We start from the raw sequence: 19,712 nt of genomic DNA, 5'->3' as shown, positions 1-19,712 counted from the left end.
CCCAACTGTTGAACAAAACCAGGACAATTGCACAATAGTCAGAACTTATTCTAGGCTTTACTCAGTGCTCAACAGGGCTGTGTGTATTTAAAGCACTGTGGAACCTTGTTAAAAGTTCTAGATAAAATAAGCCCATTTTGCATGTGAAGTAAAATTTAAAAAGCACTAATAGATGCAGATGAGGAGCACTAATCTTAGCCTTCAGCCTCAGCATCCCTGGAAGTCTTTCCCTCCTGCCTGAGCAGCACATGTTCAGAATAAATCCGATTTTTCCATCTTTTATTTGCACAGGTAGGGACAGTTTATTCAAGCCAATTATCTCAGCGTGATTCATCATCACGATGCTCCAAAATAAAAGCAATCACGTTAGATTGGTCCTAATTAAAAAGGTATTTTTACGTTTGGAGGGGAAAAAAAAAGTTACCTGTTGAAGTGGGAACTTTTCTCCAAACGACATCAGGACACTTGGTGAACTGGTGGGAAACATTTTTTCCTCTCCCTGAAGCCCCTGCTCTATGTTTTCCTTTGGTTAAATATTAGTGAAAAATCAAGTGAAAGGCTTTGGTTCACCCACAAAGCCAATATAAAAGTTTATTGAGCTGTTTTAATCAATAAAAGCAAGCCTATTTTGCAGGCTCACAGAGCAGTGCTCACACACAGCCCTGCCAGGGAGGGAACTAAAGGAACTTCAGGGCTTCAGGGACCCATAAACCACTCCAGGGAAGGAAAAGGGAAAAGCTCTCAACCCATGAGATTTTTCCCAGAGCCTCCTTCAGTCATGCACTGCTAATTAAGTATTGTCTAATTGATATTTCCAGCTTCTCTGGGAAACTTGTCCCAGTGTTTCACCATCCTCTGAGTAAAGGATTCCTTCCTAACATCTGATCTAAACCTGTCACCTCTCAGTTTAAAACCACTGTCCCTTGTCCTGTCACTATATAATAGTCCTTCTCCCCCCCTTTTTTAGGGTCCTGAAAATTCAAATCTTGCACAAATAATCTCAAGATTTCACTGATTTCTACCAACATTCCATCACACTGTATAGAAATAATGATAAAGACAAAATAAGTACAAAAATCAGCAACTTTTAGAGTTTATGGTCATTGCAATTCACCTCATTTTTGCCCTTAGTGATGGGAGAGGGATTATATAAAATACAATATTTCAGGTGGGAGGGGTCTACAATGATCTAATTCAGCTGCCTGTACAGTTCAGGGCTGACCAAAAGTTAAAGTGTGTTGAGGGCATTGTCCAATTGACAGGTTTGGGGCATTCATCACTTCTCTGGGAATCCTGTTCCAGGGTTTATCCACCCTGTCAGAAAAGAAACGCTTCTAATGTCCAGCCTAAACCTCCCAGCACAGCTCTGAACCATTCCTATGCCTCCTACCCCTGGATCCCAGGGGAAAAGATGACCTTAGGGGTATTTATACATATATAAATCCATACTCACCATGGGGAGTCCCTGTGGCTGCAGACACCTCTGCATCCTGCACTAAACAGACTTTGCAAGTGCAAAAGTCACAGAGAGGGCCAGAAACCTGAAGGCTGCAGACAGAACAAGAAAATTCCTTCCTCCAATTTTCCCTTTGATTTCCAGTGAAAGCAATTTGTGGAGGCAGTGGGCAGAAGGAAATGCAGAGAGCACAAACTGAAACGGGAGCCGTGACTCCAGAGCAGCTCTTTGCAGCAGCTCCTCTAACATTTCCTGAGTGGCAAACACACTTAGAGCCCAGACAGTGTGCTTCAAACAGAAATTGATGTTCTGGTTACAATGAAATGAGACTGTCTCCAAACCCAGCTCGAGCTGAGTCATCTTTAAATGCCTGCAATGGTCAGATATCTGACTTTTTTTAGGTGTCGCTCCACCTTTGATCTCGGCAGAACAGCAAACTCATTCTTCTTCCCACAACTGATTCGCTCTATTTGTTCCTTCTTTAAAAGTTCTGTTTCCTAAGAGAGTTGAAATAACTTTTAAAACAGGATAAAAACCAAAAGTTTGCAGGCTCCTGGATGCACACAAAGGCTGCTCCTCTGGAGTGCACTCTGATGCAGCACAGGGAGCACTCCTGGCACAGAGCCCTCTGTCCAAACTGCTGCTGCTGCATCACACAAACACACTTTTCCTGCTAAACAAAAGAGTGTTTCAGCAGTGAGTTAATTAACAAAGCACTTCAGTCGTTCTTCATGGCATTCACCCAGTCTGGATCCTGGGTTTGTGTTTCTTTACTCCTTTTTTTTTTACTGCACTGGGGGCAGAAAAAGGAATCAGGACAATTTCCCATGGCAGCTTGTGGCCCTTTGCCTGTGTCAACTCAGAGCTGGAAACATCATGGAGAATATCATAGAATCCTACAAGGTTTTGGGTTGGAAGGGACCTTAAAGATCATCAAATTCCAACCCCCTGCCATGAGCAGGGACACCTTCCCCTAGCCCAGGTTGCTCCAACCTTGGACACTTCCAGGGATCCAGGGGCAGCCACACCTTCTCTGGACAACCTGTGCCAAGAATTCCTTCCCAACATCTAATCTATCCCCACCCTCTGAGTTTGACTTCATTCCCCCTTGCCCTGTCCCTCCATCCCTTGTCCCCAGTCCCTCTCCAGCTCTCCTGGAGCCCTTTAGGCCCTGGAAGGGGCTCTCAGCTCTCCCTGGAGCCTTCTCTTCTCCAGGTGAAAATTCCCAGCTCTCCCAGCCTGGCTCCAGAGCAGAGTTGCTGAGCTGAGCTCAGGTCTGGAAGCCTCAGGGCCACAGGGGTTTAATCAGCACCCTCACACCCCACCTCTGAAGGTTTCTTTCTCCCACCACAACCCCACATTACCAGAAGAATCACCAGTATCTGAAAAAGGAGCAAATCCTGACCAAAACCATTGTTTAAAATTGCAGGTTCATAATTAAAATACCCCACCTTTTTCTCCATGAGGATGCCCTAGGATTGCATATGAAAATCCAGTTATAATGTCCCTGATTGCTATTTATATTATTTGTACAGCCTCAAATTAAAAAAAAAATAGACTAAATCCAAGGGAAATCAATGCCACAGGTAAGCTCTTTAAGCAGCAACTGAGGCAGAACTCTCTGGAGGGACAGGAGTCATTGGATTTTCTTACTTGGAAGTGTCAGGAGTGGGAAAAATAAGAAAATCCTTCAAAAGGTTCAGTTTTTTACTCTTGGACAAGGTCTAACTCAGAGATGCTTCTTGCTATAGGAGCTCAGGGTAAGCTGAACTGGATTTAACATCCTTCTCTGGAAAAGAACATGACACATGTCCCGAAAAACAAAGAATTTTTCCCTCTAAAGAGCCATGAAGGAGTTCTCATGAAGATCCTGCTGCAGTCTGGGTGAGCCCTGACCTTCACTGTACAGGACCCCGAGCCAGCAGAAGCATCATCCTGGGGTTGGACTCTCTGGATTTCTCCTTCACCTCCCCCAGGCTGAGCAAGAGAAGAAAGAGCTTAAAAATTCATGTTCTTGCTTCCCCTCTCCCCCCTCTCCTTCCCTTGTTTGTTCTTTAGAGCTGGAGAGAAAACAAAACTGCTTCATTATTTACTGCCACCTTCAATTTTTGATAGCAGGCAAAGTCAGACACACACATTAAAGGGTCCCAGATTCCATGATCCAACAGGAAAGTTAACAGCAGGAACATCACAGTGTGTTGGATTCCCATGCAAACACATGGACACACTCGGGTTGCTGAGATGAATCCTCTGCCAGAGCAAAGGCTCAGCTTGTCACATGAATTATTGAGGCAGTAGCTGCAAATTAACACAAATTACACACTGGTATCAGAAGGAAAACTTCCATTTTTTCCCCTCCTCTCAAAGCTCCTAGAACAAAAGTGGGAAAAGCTTTGGAAATTGCACCTCCCGAGAAGGAAACGGCAGCACAAGCTCTTGCAAGCAGCGAGTTAAAAGACAGCTGAGGGAGCAAAACAAACTTCAAGGCTAAAATTAGCGAGTGGTTTTATCCAGGAGGGCTGATTCCTGCTGGGTTTTAGGGATCGTGCTGTGCCCAGCTCAGGCGCAGCTCCCCGCTCTCCTGGAAGTACAAAGGCAGCACTTTTTACAACAGAACTGCAGTTCTTGATGAGTGATGCCAATCCATCCCCACCTCCAGCTTTATCCGTGCTCACATTCCCTGTGGGGCGATCCCAGAAAGTGGAGGAGTCGGAGCTGAGCTCCCAGAAAACAGGGATGTTTCCCAGCCCCCACCTGGGAACGCGGGGCTGGATCTGCAGCTGAGCCACCGCAGGTCCCTGTCTCTGCTTTTCTCTGAGCTCAGGAGGCTCATCCTGCCCGACTCCCACTTTCAAAAGAAGCACTGGAAATTTGTTAGTCAAGATTAAAGATGACACCAGTTTATTATGACTATTTTTCCTCTCCTGGAAGGCACAATTCCCCAAAGGTGCTCCAACTAACAGGCAAGAACCATCTGCTTCCCAAAGCACAAGTCACTGCTAAATCAGGTTTACAAATAGAAGGTGCTTAGTAGCAATTCCCTGTCATGAATTAAAATATAAATGCAATTTTGCCTGTCACCTGTGGCAAGCAGGGAACTTGTAGATACTTTTCCCTGGCAAGCAGGGAATTAGGGATATTTTTCCCATTAATGAATCCCCCCAGTTTTGGTAGAACAATCTCATCTCGTTGCTCCCTTTGAAGTCTCGTGAGAGAGAGTTTTCCATTCCAGGTGGAGAAATGATCTCTGATTTTTCGTTTATTCCCTCCAATGAAAGCTCATGTCTTTCACACACCCCATCACAACCAATTTGCTCCACATCCCACTGGCCAGATGATTTTTTTTCCCCCAGTTCCACTGGCACAAAACCCCCTGAAGAAGTGGAAGGTTTTGCTCCCATCAGGGTTCATCCTTTCATCCACAGAAATTCCCTTCTCCAGGACATCCTTTCCAAGTCCATAGATCTCAAAGCTTGATGTGATTGACACAGACACCTCAGCCCTGGAATTGGAGTGATCACCATTTCTGCCACTGGATCTCCAGGGCTTCCATCATCTCACAGAGCTCTGGATGTTGGGAATTGCAGGACTGCAAACAAAGAAAATAAAATATAAAATAAAAAAATAAAGGAATCTGAGCATCTCTAGGCACAGAGATTGTCTTATTGTTCTGTTGAAAACACTTCAAGATCACTTTGAAATATTTAAGATTTTGGTAAAACCTCAAAAATAAGTTTCCTCTGTCCTTGTTTTCTTTGCAAAAAACCCACCAACTTTGCCTGGAAAATCAAGTTACAGCCCCAACAGCTCAAACCTTGCAGCTTTAACCCTACTTTCCACAACTGGGTTTTTCCCAATTGTTTTTCCTTGTCCCTGTGGATAATCAAGGATAGAAATTATTAGATTTAGAAAGCAACATTTCTGCTGAAACCTTAAATAAAACAACCTCACCTCTGTGACAAAACCTGACAATGTCAGTTCTATCATGAAAAAGAAATATATACAGTGGAAGGTGTCCATGGCAGGGGGCTGGAACTGGATAATCTTTAAGGTCCTGTCCAACTCAAACCCTTCTGGGGTTCATGGTTTTCAAAAGGAAATCTTCTCACTCATAATGGTAAAGGATCTTGTGCAAAACTTGACCCAAAACCCTCACATTTTTTTCCCCCCCTCTCATTTCCCAGTCTTTCCATGACTAGGAAGACACATTCCATCTTTTGTCACCTGTATATCCAACTCAAGAGCACCTCATTTAGAAGGGTCCTCATCTCCATGTTCTCACCCCTCTAGGTTGTCTCTTGCTTTCTCCAGTAGCACAACCTCAATTTAAAATCGTTAAAAAAAATTAGGAGTTCCTTAAAATTCCCCTCACAAGTCTCTTAACTTCTTCTTTTTGCTTTTACAGTCATTTTAAATACAACAAGGGGATGCTTTTAAATCAATTTTTGTGGGACGAGACAGACCCAATGCCAATAGTCTCATTTACATATTATTTTATGGTCTTTTTTGCATTTTATTTTTAGTTTTCCTTGGATATAAACACAGCTTTTGTACCTTCTATTTAAGAATAAAATAGTTATATTTATATATTAAACAGAAAACCACCAACTTAATATTAATCAATTCAATTTAAAGCCTTTAATAAGGAAGGAAATCACTTCCTTCACGACTTTAGTGTAGCAAGGACTGGATAAACTTCTCCCAATTTTTCAGTGGCTGCAAATATGGTCCTGTAATGGTTATTGCATTTATTGATTAGTTATTTATGGCTTCTTTATAGCAGAACTTGGTGAAAAGCACCAGTGCCTGGTAGACCATCTCTGCTCCAATAATGACAAATCACAGCAATTAGTCAGCCTGGAGCCCAGGAAAGCTTCCCAAGGTCATTAGTTTGCTTCAGGCAGTACCTGACCTCTGCTTTTCCACCCCCTGTTTCAGGAGAATTCCATTTAAAATCCTCATAATTGCCTGGACGTGCAGGATCTCATCTGAAATCAATTCAGTCGCTTTCCCCTTCCGTGTTTCTAATATTGTTTCTAAAGTATCACGACAATTTAAAGTAATTATGTTTTAATTAACGCTGATTTTCAGTGGAAGTCATGCACAGCCACTTAACAGCTTCCACATTAGTACCCAAATAAGTTCCCTGTGATTATCTGGGGACTCAAAAGCAGAAGTAATGAGACATTGGTATGATCTTTGTTGGGTTCTTCACAAAAAGATCTTTACTGGGCCCTGTGAGCAGCACTTGTCAGGGCCACAGAAAAAAGTACAGCAAAAGCCCCAAACATGCAAAGCAGAATTCACCTCAAAAGGCTGCTTTAAAATTTACTTTATCATTTTGAGTAGGAAATAACAGCACTTCATAGGATTTTAAGTTTTGGGGGGATTTGTGCACAGCAGGACATGAACTAGGACACAGAGTTCAAAAGGAGGAACGTACATTTTCCCAGAAAAGCTTTTTATTTGGGATACAATGCCACAAAACCCCATAGTTCAGTGGCAGAGGGGCATTGCCAACCTACCCACACAGTTCTGTTGACATCCTGAATTATGGAAGTGCTTTTGCACCCAAAAGGAAGAACAGTCATGTTGCTCCTGCACCAAAACTGCCTGTGAGCAGGAAGTCCCACAGAAACAAAGCAGAGCTCTAGAGAGGGGGGTTTTAAGGGACATGGCATTATTCCTAGAGGGAATATTAGTGGCAGCAGCATGCCAGTGTTTGGTAAGTGTTTGGCACAAAGAGACAGCATATGGTATTTAATGCAAGGAAATTAAAGAGCTCTATGCTACAGTCAGCTGGAGACACATCCTGCTGCAGCAATCCTAAATCCAGGCTGAATCCTAGCCTAAATCCAGCCTGAATCCTAGCCTAAATCCAGCCTGAATCCTAGCCTAAATCATATCCTAAAATCCTCTCCCCCTGCAGATTTGCACCTGTTTGAAACTGGTGGAACACATGCGTGGTTCAAGCAATCTGCATTGTTACATCTCATCCAGGCTTTCCAGGTGCTTATAAATGATGGATTCCAGATCAAATTTATACTGAAGTGCTTCAGTAATTCAGAGGTTCTCCATTTCTATTTCCCATTTCTGTTCCTGACCTCTGGAATCTCAGACTGGCCACCTGCACTTGTGGTCAACTGTCCATTTTTATTCTGTAATTTTAAGTCTCTCTCTTTCCACTAAAACACTTTATCCTGAAATTTTGAGGCCCTGCATTTCCTTCCTCTTGCTATTCCAACTCCACCTTGCTAAAAGCTCCCATGCAGCACAAATAACCCAAACTAAGTTTCCTGTGTAATGACATTATAATCACTGAATTTTCAGTTTCACCATGTTTATCAGATTTGGCTCCTTTTCCAGGATGAAACCCAAAAAAATCTCTGTGTTCCCATCGGCTGCTCAGTGGACTGTTCAGGGAGATAATTTTGTTTCACCTCTAGAAACACTTGAAGTGATTCTGAGTGTTCCTGCAGTTGCTGCCAGTGAAGTGAACCCCCCAAAAATCAATTCTAACACAAATTTCCAGCATCTCTATTGACCAACATTTTCTCTTTCCTTGCCCTATAAACATCTAACCCATTTCTATTACAACATTCCTTTTAACTCATCCTTGACAGAACAAGCTAAGTCACATATTCCAATTCGTAGAGAAGTTGCCTTTAATTACCCTAAATTAGAGACACATTTTGTTACTTTCCCATATTTCATCACATGGGTTTTCCTATTGAAATGAAGGATTTATTTCCATACTTCAGCATTGCTTCAAAAAGATGTTAGAAAGTAGAGGCTCAGGATCGGTGACAAAATGTTTCAGCTATTTTCATGTTAAACATCATCTCTATGGAAACACCACAGTTAAATTTAATATGAATTATCATTGATTTTTCTAGCAATGCAGACCAGCTTTAGAGTCCAAGTTTAAAGGGAAAAAATTAATATTTTAGGTGTCTGAACTGCCTTACTGGGTATTTTAACAATAACCAAGTTTACCTTTGTGCAGAGAAGTTGCTCTCAGCTCGTCGAGGTGTACAGCAGGATGGAGGAAACCCATTGAAACACCCTTAAAATTAAAATATCTGCTTGGAGTTGAAAAACTTCTTATTTCTGGCCCTTAATTTTACAGTTTAATTCACATTACAAGGCTTTGAAAGCTCCTGCAGAGCTCAGGGTGGGCAGGTGAACCAGCAGCTCTGGCCCATCCTGAGAGAACTTCTATTTTTTCATTGTTATCAATGTCTTCCCTCCCTTGATTTAATCCATGGGCAGATTCTGCAGAGACAGTGTCAGAATTAAGAGTAAATCAAATCAGCACTGGAACTGTGCTGAAGATTACAGAGATCTCCCAGTTTTTTACTGCCAAGATAAAAAATCCCAATGGTGACAGCAAAGGTGCTGCAAAGGCACCGTATCAGCAATGGGAGTCCTGGGGAAGGGAATTAGCAAGACTTAAAAATTAAAAAAAATATAGAAAATGGCTGAGGATTAGAAAGAGAAAAAAATATAAATCTTAGTCTGCTAACTTTTACATATATTAATTATCCTGAAAATATAGCAGTAGGAGGTTGCAGGACAGGAAAGATGATTTCAGAGAATGAAACAACAGAACTAAATGATTCAATAAAAAAAAATATAGATAACTTTTATACTGCCATGCTGGTTGTTATTAGTTTATGAGCATTTCAAGAAAGCAGTGGCTCTACATAACGTTATCATATCACTGTATGGACCATCAGACTTTATACCCTGAGACAAAGAAAAAAAATTCAATATAGAAGTTTTAACATGATTTTTCTGTGCTAAGGAACAGTAAGTTCTCCAGAAACTCCCTTTCTGTGGCAATAAATCATCTTAGTGGAAAAAACCTGAGAATCCCCATTGTCTACCTGAAAAAACTTTCTACTCTGTTACTCCTTGCCACTCAATAAATAACATTTCTATCGAGGATCAGCAATCTTGACAGAAACAGAGAAGCGCATTTTAAATCATCATTTAAACCGTAAAAACTGATTCCAAAACCTGCAGCTCTGCAGAACAACCTCGCCACGTGCTGAGCAAACCTGGAGCAGGGAGGGGAAAGCGGGGGATTTGTTTAATTTGGGAGCTATTTTAGGGTCAGGTTTTATTTTTCCCGGTGTTTCGGCAGCATTTCCTCGGGATCCGAGGCCTTTGATAGAAACCATCCATCAGGTTAATTACTGCAAGTACCTTGTTCTCAGGAGTTGGGAGGACCCCCAGGTGAGGGTGACACGGTCACAGTGGGAGCCTGAAGGAGCCCAGCAGGGCCTGTGACAAAGCTTCACCTTCAGTGGGGACTGGAGGGCACAGCACGTTCCCTCCCCTAAATCTGCAATTACTTACCTTTGCTGCTCTCACAAGATAAAAAAAAAAACAAAACCACCACCAAACAGGTGGAAAAACACCACAGCTCACCCACAAATCTTGTACTTACAGGAACAGCAAATATTTTATGTAGTTTAGGGGTTTTGGCTTATGATAAAAAAAAGTAGATCTCCCTCCCTGCAGGAGGACTGCTCGCTGGAGGTGTTATTTTTAAAGGCTCTGTTACTATTCACCTCAGAAGACACCTACACACCCAGCTAATGCAAGAAGTCTGGTGACATAAGATTATAACATTAGCATACAAGGCTTCTCATGTATAATTTATATTTCTGTGGGTTTAGCTGCTTTTTTTTTCCTTCCCCCTCTCCTTGGATGCTCGGTGTTCAATTCCAGCTAATCCTTTCATCTTTTCTGATCTAGATTGTGAAGGTCAACCCAAATGCAATATTCCTTGTAGGACCCCAACCAAGGTCAGCCTTTGAATTTGATGAGCCAACCTTCCCTCAGGAGGATGAAGTAGGAGGTAGCAATCAGTTCACCTCCCTAATTACTGAGCCTTCCACACCGAAATGCCCACGTTGACAAAGAAAATAACACTTGTACTCTATTTTTTACAGGCTCAAGGACAAAGCTGAGGTCCCACATGATGGGACCTTCCCTTAAATTGCACCCTGGATGATTTGAAACAGGGGCTGTATAAGCAATAAAATTACTCATCTTGCCTTTATTTGATTGCTTTTTTTCCCCAGAAAGGTGGATTGATGCACTTAGGGGCACAAATGGCAGCAGGACTTTGGGTATAAATTCAATATTAAAGATTTTGATGATTTCTTCAGAGGGAAGAACGTCCTCCCTGCTCAACTTCTCCTGCTCAAAACAGACAAAGTTTGAGAGGTGAAGGATCAAAGTACTTAACATTTGAGAATCCCTTTGATTGCTTCCTTTAATTCACAGCCAGTGGCTACAGATGGACACAAAGGGGGTGGGAGGGAAGAAGCCCCTTCAGCTGTCTCATGTCCATCAACCCCAGCAGTGCTCAGGCTGTGCAGCCAGGAGGTGAATGTGACATCCTACCTGTCCTACATCCACATTTATCAGGGAATCTCACAATGGGTTGGATTGGAAGGGACCTTAAAAACCATCAAATTCCAACCCCCTGCCATGGGCAGGGACATCTTCCACTAGCCCAGGTTGCTCCAAGCCCTGTCCAATCTGGCCTTGGACACTTCCAGGGATGGAGCAGCCACAGCTTCTCTGGGCAACCTGTGTCAGGGCCTAACCACTCTCACAACCAACAATTCCTTCCCAATATCCCACCTAACCCTGCCCTGTGGCAGTGGGAAGCCATTCCCTGTGTCCTGTCCCTCCATCCTTTGTCCCAAATCCCTCTCCAGCTCTCCTGGAGCCCCTCTAGGCCATGGAAGGGGCTCTCAGGTCCCTTGGCCTGCACCATTCTGTACTTCCACTTAAAGGATTTTCCAGCTGCAATTTCTACCATGAGAACAGAAGGGTTTCCAGATGTTCCAAGTGCCCTCTCATCCTGGAGAGCAGTTCCTCAGCCATCCCTGCACACTTGGCTTGGTCATGCCAACCATACCCTCTGATATCAAAGTTCTCCAAGCAGGGTTTACAAAGTACTGTCTGAAAATAAAAACCAGTGCTGCTCAGAACCCCATTTGTTTTTCCTCTTAAAATACAACTTAAAGGAACAGGATTCAGCTATTTAGCATGGCCAGATCTGGGAGAGGCCTCAAAAGTCCCATTTTCAGGCTTACTAGAGTTTAAGTCCCTTAAAAACTTCAGAATAGGAAAGTTTTTGCCAAGTTCTTTGCACGAAACATTTCAGATTTATAAATGGGAACAGAGAGAGTTTAGAGAAACCTTTGTCATTTCCAGTAAAGATTTTTTTTTTGCAATTTTAGTTTATTTTTAGCTTCTATACAGGATAAATAATTTGTAAATCTCCCAACAACGTCCATAAAACAAAAGGGAAAGGGGGTTTTTTTGGTTTATTTCTTATTTGGTTTTTTTTTTTAAAAGCAGGTGTTCTCAAGGGAGCATTTGTATAAACTGTTGTCAGACATGGTGGTGTAGGAGGACGGGAGGAACATTTCTATTTGGAAATACTCTTTGCATATCAGCAATGAATAAAACATAGGCCTTTGTGTGCACATTATATCATGGAGCATGACTAATCTTGGAATACTTTCTGGCTTTTTCTAAATTCCAAAAAAGAAAATATGAGGGGATTAGCTCAAGTTGCCATTAATAAAAGATCAACTGTCACCTTAAGACTCAGTTAAACAGAAATAAAACAACACAGAAGCTTCTGAAAACTATTCCTGTTGGTTGCCCAGCCCCTGCCAGGAATAATAACTTCTGGAAACTTGGTGGTTTTCTACTGGACTTTTTTTTATATATATATATTATCATTTAGCATTATCTTTGTTGGTAGTCTAAGAAAAAAGATAGTCAGTCTTTCTTGATCACTTTTTTCCAACTCCTTGAATAATAATACTACTGAGATAAAAGGATCTTCTGGATAAGGATCATTTTGAAAGGACAGAGCTCTAGATCTTTCTTTTCTGACTGGAAAGTAGGACAGGCTACAGTTTAAAGTCAAGTTGGATGGAGATTTGGGCAACCTGGGCTAGTGGAATGTGTCCCTGCCCATGGCAGGGGGTGGAACTGGATGAGCTTTAAGGTCCCTTCCAATCCAAACCATTCTGTGATTCCACAAGCCACAGACACAGCTCTGCCCTATCATCTCTAAAAGCTGAATATTTCACTGAAATTAGTTTGCAAAAGATGTGAGAAGGGACAGAAATTTGGATGAGCAGCTCACGTGCCCACCACAAGCCCTCCTGGTCCTCGGGGTCCAGGGCATGACAGCAACAGGCTCCAGGAGCAGCAGTGAGTCCTGGCACCCAGCACAGTGAGCAACAAATAAAAACAGGGAGCTCTGTGCTCTCCCTGGGAAACCACAGGCAGGTACCAGTGCAAATATTGCAGTTTAGTTGCCAAGCAACCTCCTTATCCTCCCAAATTCATGTTCAAGCAGCCACAGAATCGCTTGTTCGAAGGAACCGGAAAACAAAAACAAGTTGTGGCTGCATCAGCCTGGTTTGCTCAGCAAAGTGCAGGAGAAGCAAAATCCAACCCCCAGCCAAGGCTTCTCTCAATGGAAACAAGTGGAAATCACAATATTAACTTCAAGATGCCAAATATGAATTTTCCTCCTGGCACAAACAAGTAAATGGAGCTCTGTTGGGATTAGTGCTCTCCAAAACACACTTTGGAAAGGGGACCTGCTCCCACTCAGCGCCCAGGATGAGCCACCTCCTCTCCAGAGGACCAGGACACCTGGATGAGCTTCAAAATATTCTTTTACTTGAGACTGGGGGGCAGAAACTGTGGGAAATATTGGCTATAATGATCAAAGCCAATTGACCTGCCCTGGCAAACAGTTAAATATCTTCAGAGGGGTTTGTAATCATAGAATGACTTGGGTGGGAAGGACCTTGAAGATCATCTCAATCCACCCCCTGCCATGGGCAGGGACACCTTCCACTGGCCCAGGTTGCTCCAACCTGGCCTTGGACACTTCCAGGGATCCAGGAGCAGCCACAGCTTCTCTGGGCAACCTGTGCCAGGGCCTCCCCACCCTCACAACCCACAATCCCTTCCCAATATCCCATCTAACCCTACTCCCTGTCACTTTGAAGCCATTCCTCCTTATCCTCTCATTCCATCCCTTCTAAACACTCTCTTCTCCATCTTTCCTGGCAGCCCCTTCAGGTCCTGCAAGGCCCCACTCAGTCACCTCAAAGCTTCTCTGCTCCAGCCTGAACAATCCCAACACCCAAACATCACACACCCCAAAAACCTCTTGTGAAGGGGGGTCATTTTATTCTTTCATTACTATAAGAAGTGAATAGAAGCAAATGGCATCAGTCCAAATCCAGCCTGATGGGAAATCAAGAACTGGGGGTTTAATCCACTTGCTCACATTCCTTCATCCACCTGCCCTGAGACCTGAACTGAACTTCCAGCCAAGGGTTTTAGGCAGCTCATTGTAGATTTCTCCTCTTTTCCCCACTGTTCTCCTCTCTCCCCACTCTTTGTGTTCCACAAACACAAATCAACTTTGTGTGCCCATAAACCTGTGCACAAATACACACATCTCCATGGGAATATAGAGATGAGAGAGTCAAGATTAACTGCTTGTAATAAGTTCAAAATTCAAACATTTCCTTTGGACATTGTGGACATTTTGAGATGGAAAACTTTATGAGGAAAAAAAATTACATCTTTTCAGCTTGAATCAAGCCAAATGTTTAGCATTACCCAGTGTATTCAAATTTCAGTCAAGACAGATTTGGAAGAAAACGATTCAGAAAATAATTTGGAATTTCCTACTTCGGAAGAAACTAATTAAGAGGTTATTTTTAAAACTAATTAATGAAGTGTTAATAAATATTTTATTTCTTCATTTCTGGTTACTATATGAGGGTTAAAAAGGATCTAATAATACTTTTAATAGTCTTCTCTTACCTGCAGTTGCCATGTTCTGCCATGTCCTTCCTTGAAGCCTTTGTCAGGAGTTTCCTCCTCCTCTTGTCCCCTCAAAATCTCCTTTGGGACAGCGAGAGCTGCAGTGGGTCAGTGTGGGAATCCTCTCCTCAAACAGCATCCTGAAGACACAGCAAATAAAAACTGAGAAGAAAACACCACACAACCAACCAAACCCATAAAAAAAAAAGGCAATTTTCTTATTAGGAAGACTTTTAACAAAATCAAATTACAGATTTCAAACAACACAGGAAGCACAAGAGCTTCAGAGAGTGGGTAAATAAATTATTGTATAATATTTCTGAAATGCTCTGATTGAAGGGCTTGATTTTTTCTTCTTTTTTCCCTCTTCACTTTTTTAAGGACAGAATCTTTTAAACTCTAATCAGTCTCTGTCACTGGGCTGGTCCATAGTACTGTGTCTTTCACTAATCTTATTTTGCTGTCTCCCTCTTTTGCCTCGCATTCCAAATGTTCTCTTCAATCCAGGATAATAAAGATCTGCCTCCTGAAGGTCTTTTGCCTCTTGTTTTTCAAGCAGATACTTTTTGAGCAAAGTTCTGGCACGGAGAAATAATTGTGTGAGAGCGAGTTTGGGATGAAATGGCATCCAGAGAGCAGGAGACTGAGGGGACAGTTGGATGTGCCACATTCCTCCTCCCAGAGCCTCCCTGCCTGGGGAACTGCAGGAACAGGAGAAAATCATCATTCCAACCCATGAAATGCAAGTTGAGGGGAGTTAAATATTTATTGGGAAAGATCAAGAGACCTTGAGTTTCCTTGAGAAAATCCAGCCTGTGGGCTCAAGTTTGAGGAGCTGAACCTAAAATTAGCAACAAGTGCCCGAGTGCAGAGCAAAGGGTGGGGATGCTCTGACCCTCAGCAGGGCCCTGCCAGCTGAGGCCAGGCTGGCACATGTGCCCAAAGCCCTGGTCATTCACAGTTTAGCTCAAAACCCATAAAAACATCTTCTGTGAGGCCTTTTTTGGATTTTTTTTTTTTTTGGAGGTTGTGGAAATCTTTGCAAGGCAAGAACGGAGCCCCAGGCTTTAGCTGGGGATTCAACAGGTCCTGAAGGATGATAATCAATAAAATCATACAGTTCACAAGAAATAAGGGTTTGAGATGGATCTATGGATAAAATAGTCCATGAGGAGACAGATGGAAAACTCCTGCATAAGTCCTTCTATTTTATATATACGTATATATTTATGTATATCATAGAATCAGGGAAAGGTTTGGGTTGGAAGGGACCTTAAAGATCCTTTAATTCCAACCCCCGTGCCATGGGCAGGACATTTCTATAAATCAAGAGCTATAGATAAGATATGTTTATTTTATATATATGAATTTTCTCATGGTTTCTGTTCTTATATCCTTCCCATTGCAGAGTTCTTAAGAAATCAAGTCACACCAGTACAAACTTCTTCCTCTCCAGTTTCTCCTGGATTATAAACCAGGACCTTCTCTAAAGAGAAATAATCAATAACATCACACTGATTTTAACTCAATACATTTTTAGACATGCAATCCATTCATGATAAGCATTTTACCTACTCAGTTTTACCAAAATGTTTCACTTATTTTGACACCTTTTTTCTACAAAAAAAAAAAGGAGTCACAGATGTTATTGTCAAGTCCCATGAACTCAGAGCCTGAGAGGTGACAATCATTTCTATAAGTCCCTGTTTCTTTCCTTATACCATTTTTAATATTTTTTTTTATATTGTAACATTCAAAATACTTTTCCTGGCTAAAAAATTTAAGTCTAATCTTACAAACATTTAATACTAAATGTTTGTGTATGGGGAGGTTTCTCATAAGCTCATGTCTTTTGGGGGGTTCTCTGAGGTTTTGGTGGGAGTTGTTTGGGGTTTTTTCCCCAAATATGAGGTACATGAACAGAGGTGAGAAGATCACAGGCTCCAAGGAGGCTCTAAAATTGGAAATTAGAAATAGTGATAACCCTCCAGCCCCACAGCACCACCATAACTCAGACTCCCTGGATTATTCCTGCAAAGACATTATTCAGACTAATTAAATAATCCAGATAATATCCCAGGATGAGGAGATTATTAGCTTAAAAATTGCTCCAGGTGAGAAAACCACCTTCTCTGCCCCACAAACCGCCCTCAGCTCTGGCTGGGGGGGACAAAACACAGGGAATTGCTGCACATAACTCAGTTTGAGCCCATTATCACACTGTAACACTTCTCACAAGGTGCCTGTGTGTGTTCTCATTACATATTTACTCGTTATTCCCTGTAATAAAACAAGCAATTTTAAAAATGGCCCCATCAGCAGCGAGATGGAAGGAGAGCTCATTTACAGTAGGGCCATGTTCCTCTCAAGCACAATTGCCATTAGTGATCTATTATATTATTAATAAAAATCATTTTAGCCACAGCACTCTGATGTTTAGCTCCAACATAAATATTATCAGCACTAAAATGATTGTTATGAGCCAGGAATGTTACAAACCAAGATAATTCCATCAAACAGCAGAGCCCGTCGTTAATGTGCACTGACAGGGTCTACCTCACACCAGGCTTTCAAATGCTCATTTTCCAAGGCAACTTCCACTTAGGGAAAGCTGGAAAACACAATTCATCATTTCTGCAATAAATGTAGAGGGGGAAACATTATTTTTACGCTGCAGTAATGCATTATACAGAATATGGAGAGGAAAGGGACACCAGGATATCAGAGGGATGGAGCAGCTCTGCCGTGAGGAAAAGGTTGAGGGAGTTGGGATTGTTCAGCCTGGGAAAGAGAAAGGTAAATTTTGATTTAATTCCAGCTGGAAAGATCTGTTGTTTTCCTCATAAAGTTTTCCATCTCAAAATGTCCACAGTGTCCAAAGGAAATGTTTGAATTTTGAACTTATTACAAGCAGTTAATCTTGACTCTCTCATCTCTATATTCCCATGGAGATGTGTGTATTTGTGCACAGGTTTATGGACACACAAAGTTGATTTGTGTTTGTGGAAAACATGCTAGAGAACAGTGGGGAAAAGAGGAGAAATCTGCAATGAGCTGCCTAAAACCCTTGGCTGGAAGTTCAGTTCAGGTCTCAGGCAGGTGGATGAAGGAATGTGAGCAAGTGGATTAAACCCCCAGTTCTCGATTTCCCATCAGGCTGGATTTGGACTGATGCCATTTGCTTCTATTCACTTCTTATAGTAATGAAAGAATAAAATGACCCCTCCTCACAGAGATGTTTTGGGGTGTGTGATGTTTGGGTGTTGGGATTGTTCAGGCTGGAGCAGAGAAGCTTTGGGGTGACTGAGTGGGGCCCTGAAGGACCTGAAGGGGCAGCCAGGAAAGCTGGAGAGAGAGTGTTTAGAAGGGATGGAGTGACAGGATAAGGGGGAATTGTTTCAAAGTGACAGGGAGTAGGGTTAGATGGGATATTGGGAAGGGATTGTGGGTTGTGAGGGTGGGGAGGCCCTGGCCCAGGTTGCCCAGAGCAGCTGTAACTGCCCCATCCCTGGAAGTGTCCAAGGCCAGGGAAACAGCAATGCAGGAAAAAAAAAAAACACCAAAACAAACAACCTTTATATCTTGCATTAACACTTTGGGTTCATTTTCTTGCACCAAAACCCACGAACAAAGTACAACTTATTGCACATTCTTAACATTCTTATTCTAATTAAATAAAGATTCCTTTTCCTCCTGGGTGTTTATTACAAAAGTATCTAAGTGCCATCCAGTACCTAAAGATGATCTAGGAGGTGACTGGAGAGGGACTTTGGACAAGGGATGGAGTGCCAGGACAAGGGGGAATGGCTTCCCACTGCCAGAGGGCAGGGTTAGGTGGGATATTGGGAAGGAATTCCTGGTTGGGAGGGTGGGGAGGCCCTGGCACAGATTGCCCAGAGAAGTTGTGGCTGCCCCTGGATCCCTGGAAGTGTCCAAGGCCAGGTTGAAGCAACCTGGGCTAGTGGAAGGTGCCCCTGCCAATGGCAGAGAGTGGAACTGGGTGGGCTTTAAATTCCCTCCCAACCCAACCTGTTCCAAAGAATCACAAGTAGTTCTTCTTCCTTAATGTTTGAACAGCAGTTTTTCCATGGGGAAAAAAATATAGATGTTGCTATTTCTGTATCTGGGTGTTATCCTCCCAACTAACCCTTGTGTGACAGCAACAGGAACAAACATATGGGGAATATATTTGGCATTAACCTGCCTGTCCTTTATGGCAGAAGGTCACCACCACCATATGCTGGGAGCCAAACAGAAAACAGCGAGGATTTCAAACTCACAAACTTCTCCACAAGGTTTAAAACCATATGGCACAATTATATTCCTTACCAGTTATTTACTCCAAGTGTCTCCAGCCTGACAATCAGCCTTGGAAAACACTGAGCAAAGCATATGTTGGATCACAGAGGAGCTGGACCACAACTGACATTTGCTTTGCAGAGATGTGACACATTATCATTATTATTATCATTATTTCCAGTTTTTATCCACATTTCAAGGCAACTGTGAAAAAGAAACCAGAGCAACAACACAAATCAGGAGAATAAAGTCCCCTTGGTAACTTAATGGGATGCCAGAATAACAAAGGATATCTTGGTATTTATTTGTTCAGATTCATGACTTTAAAAAGAGAAAAAAAAAGAGGTTGGGATGCAACCTTTTCATGGCAGCAATAAGTTTTTGAGGGAATAAATTAATCTTTACCCGATTCTATGTTAAAAACAAACAAACAATAAAACCTCATAAAAGCAAGTGATCTAAAAATCAATGGAAATTTGGTGCAGGGTTGAAAAATCTGCTTCTTTTTTTCACGTATTAATAAGGTCAGTTAACATATATTTCAGATTTGCTGATATTTTCAGGGGCATCCAAGAGCAACAACAATAATTCTGCTTTTGTTTTCACAATTTGCATCTCTCTGTGGCACCAATTTCATAAGTGAACTGTGCACCCACAGTAGTTGTTCAAATCCTGGGATAGGGATGCCAAAACACACACACCAGTTATTCAAATACTGGGATAAAGATTAAAAAGGCTCAAAATGAGAGGTAAAATAAAAAGAAGCAAACAATGATGCCAACTTATCAAAGCACTGAAGTTTTATAAGTCATCTTTCAAAAGTAAAGAACAGATCAAATAAATTCTTTAAGCAAATCTCCTTTAAACTGGGCTAAAGTACCTCGGTCTACTGAAGCAATTTGGAGCCTTTTAGGTGCAGATCCACTCTAGGACAGGATTTTAGACAGAGAAGGAAAAGCAATACATGGAAATTCTCCAGGAGAACAAACAAACCTGCTCACTTCACTGTCTGGATCCTTCATTCCTCATGATGTAATCAAATGTTGATCTTGACATC

At 42.1% G+C, this 19,712-nt stretch overlaps 1 long non-coding RNA gene across 1 annotated transcript; it reads right to left on the bottom strand.

Moving 5' to 3' along the window:
• Positions 1 to 4,340: 4,340 nt before the first annotated feature.
• LOC135419423 (uncharacterized) lies at positions 4,341 to 18,404 on the bottom strand. Its single transcript, XR_010432978.1, has 3 exons — positions 16,856 to 18,404; positions 14,357 to 14,496; positions 4,341 to 5,045 (listed from the first exon to the last, which is right to left on the bottom strand). It is a non-coding gene; the product is annotated as an uncharacterized LOC135419423 (long non-coding RNA).
• Between the last annotated feature and the right edge of the window lie 1,308 nt (positions 18,405 to 19,712).

Source organism: Pseudopipra pipra, chromosome 10, assembly GCF_036250125.1.
Source record: "Pseudopipra pipra isolate bDixPip1 chromosome 10, bDixPip1.hap1, whole genome shotgun sequence".
Lineage (NCBI taxonomy): Eukaryota > Metazoa > Chordata > Aves > Passeriformes > Pipridae > Pseudopipra > Pseudopipra pipra.
The sequence above is the reverse complement of the archived record's forward strand: the minus strand, read 5'-3'. Positions and strand labels throughout refer to the sequence as shown.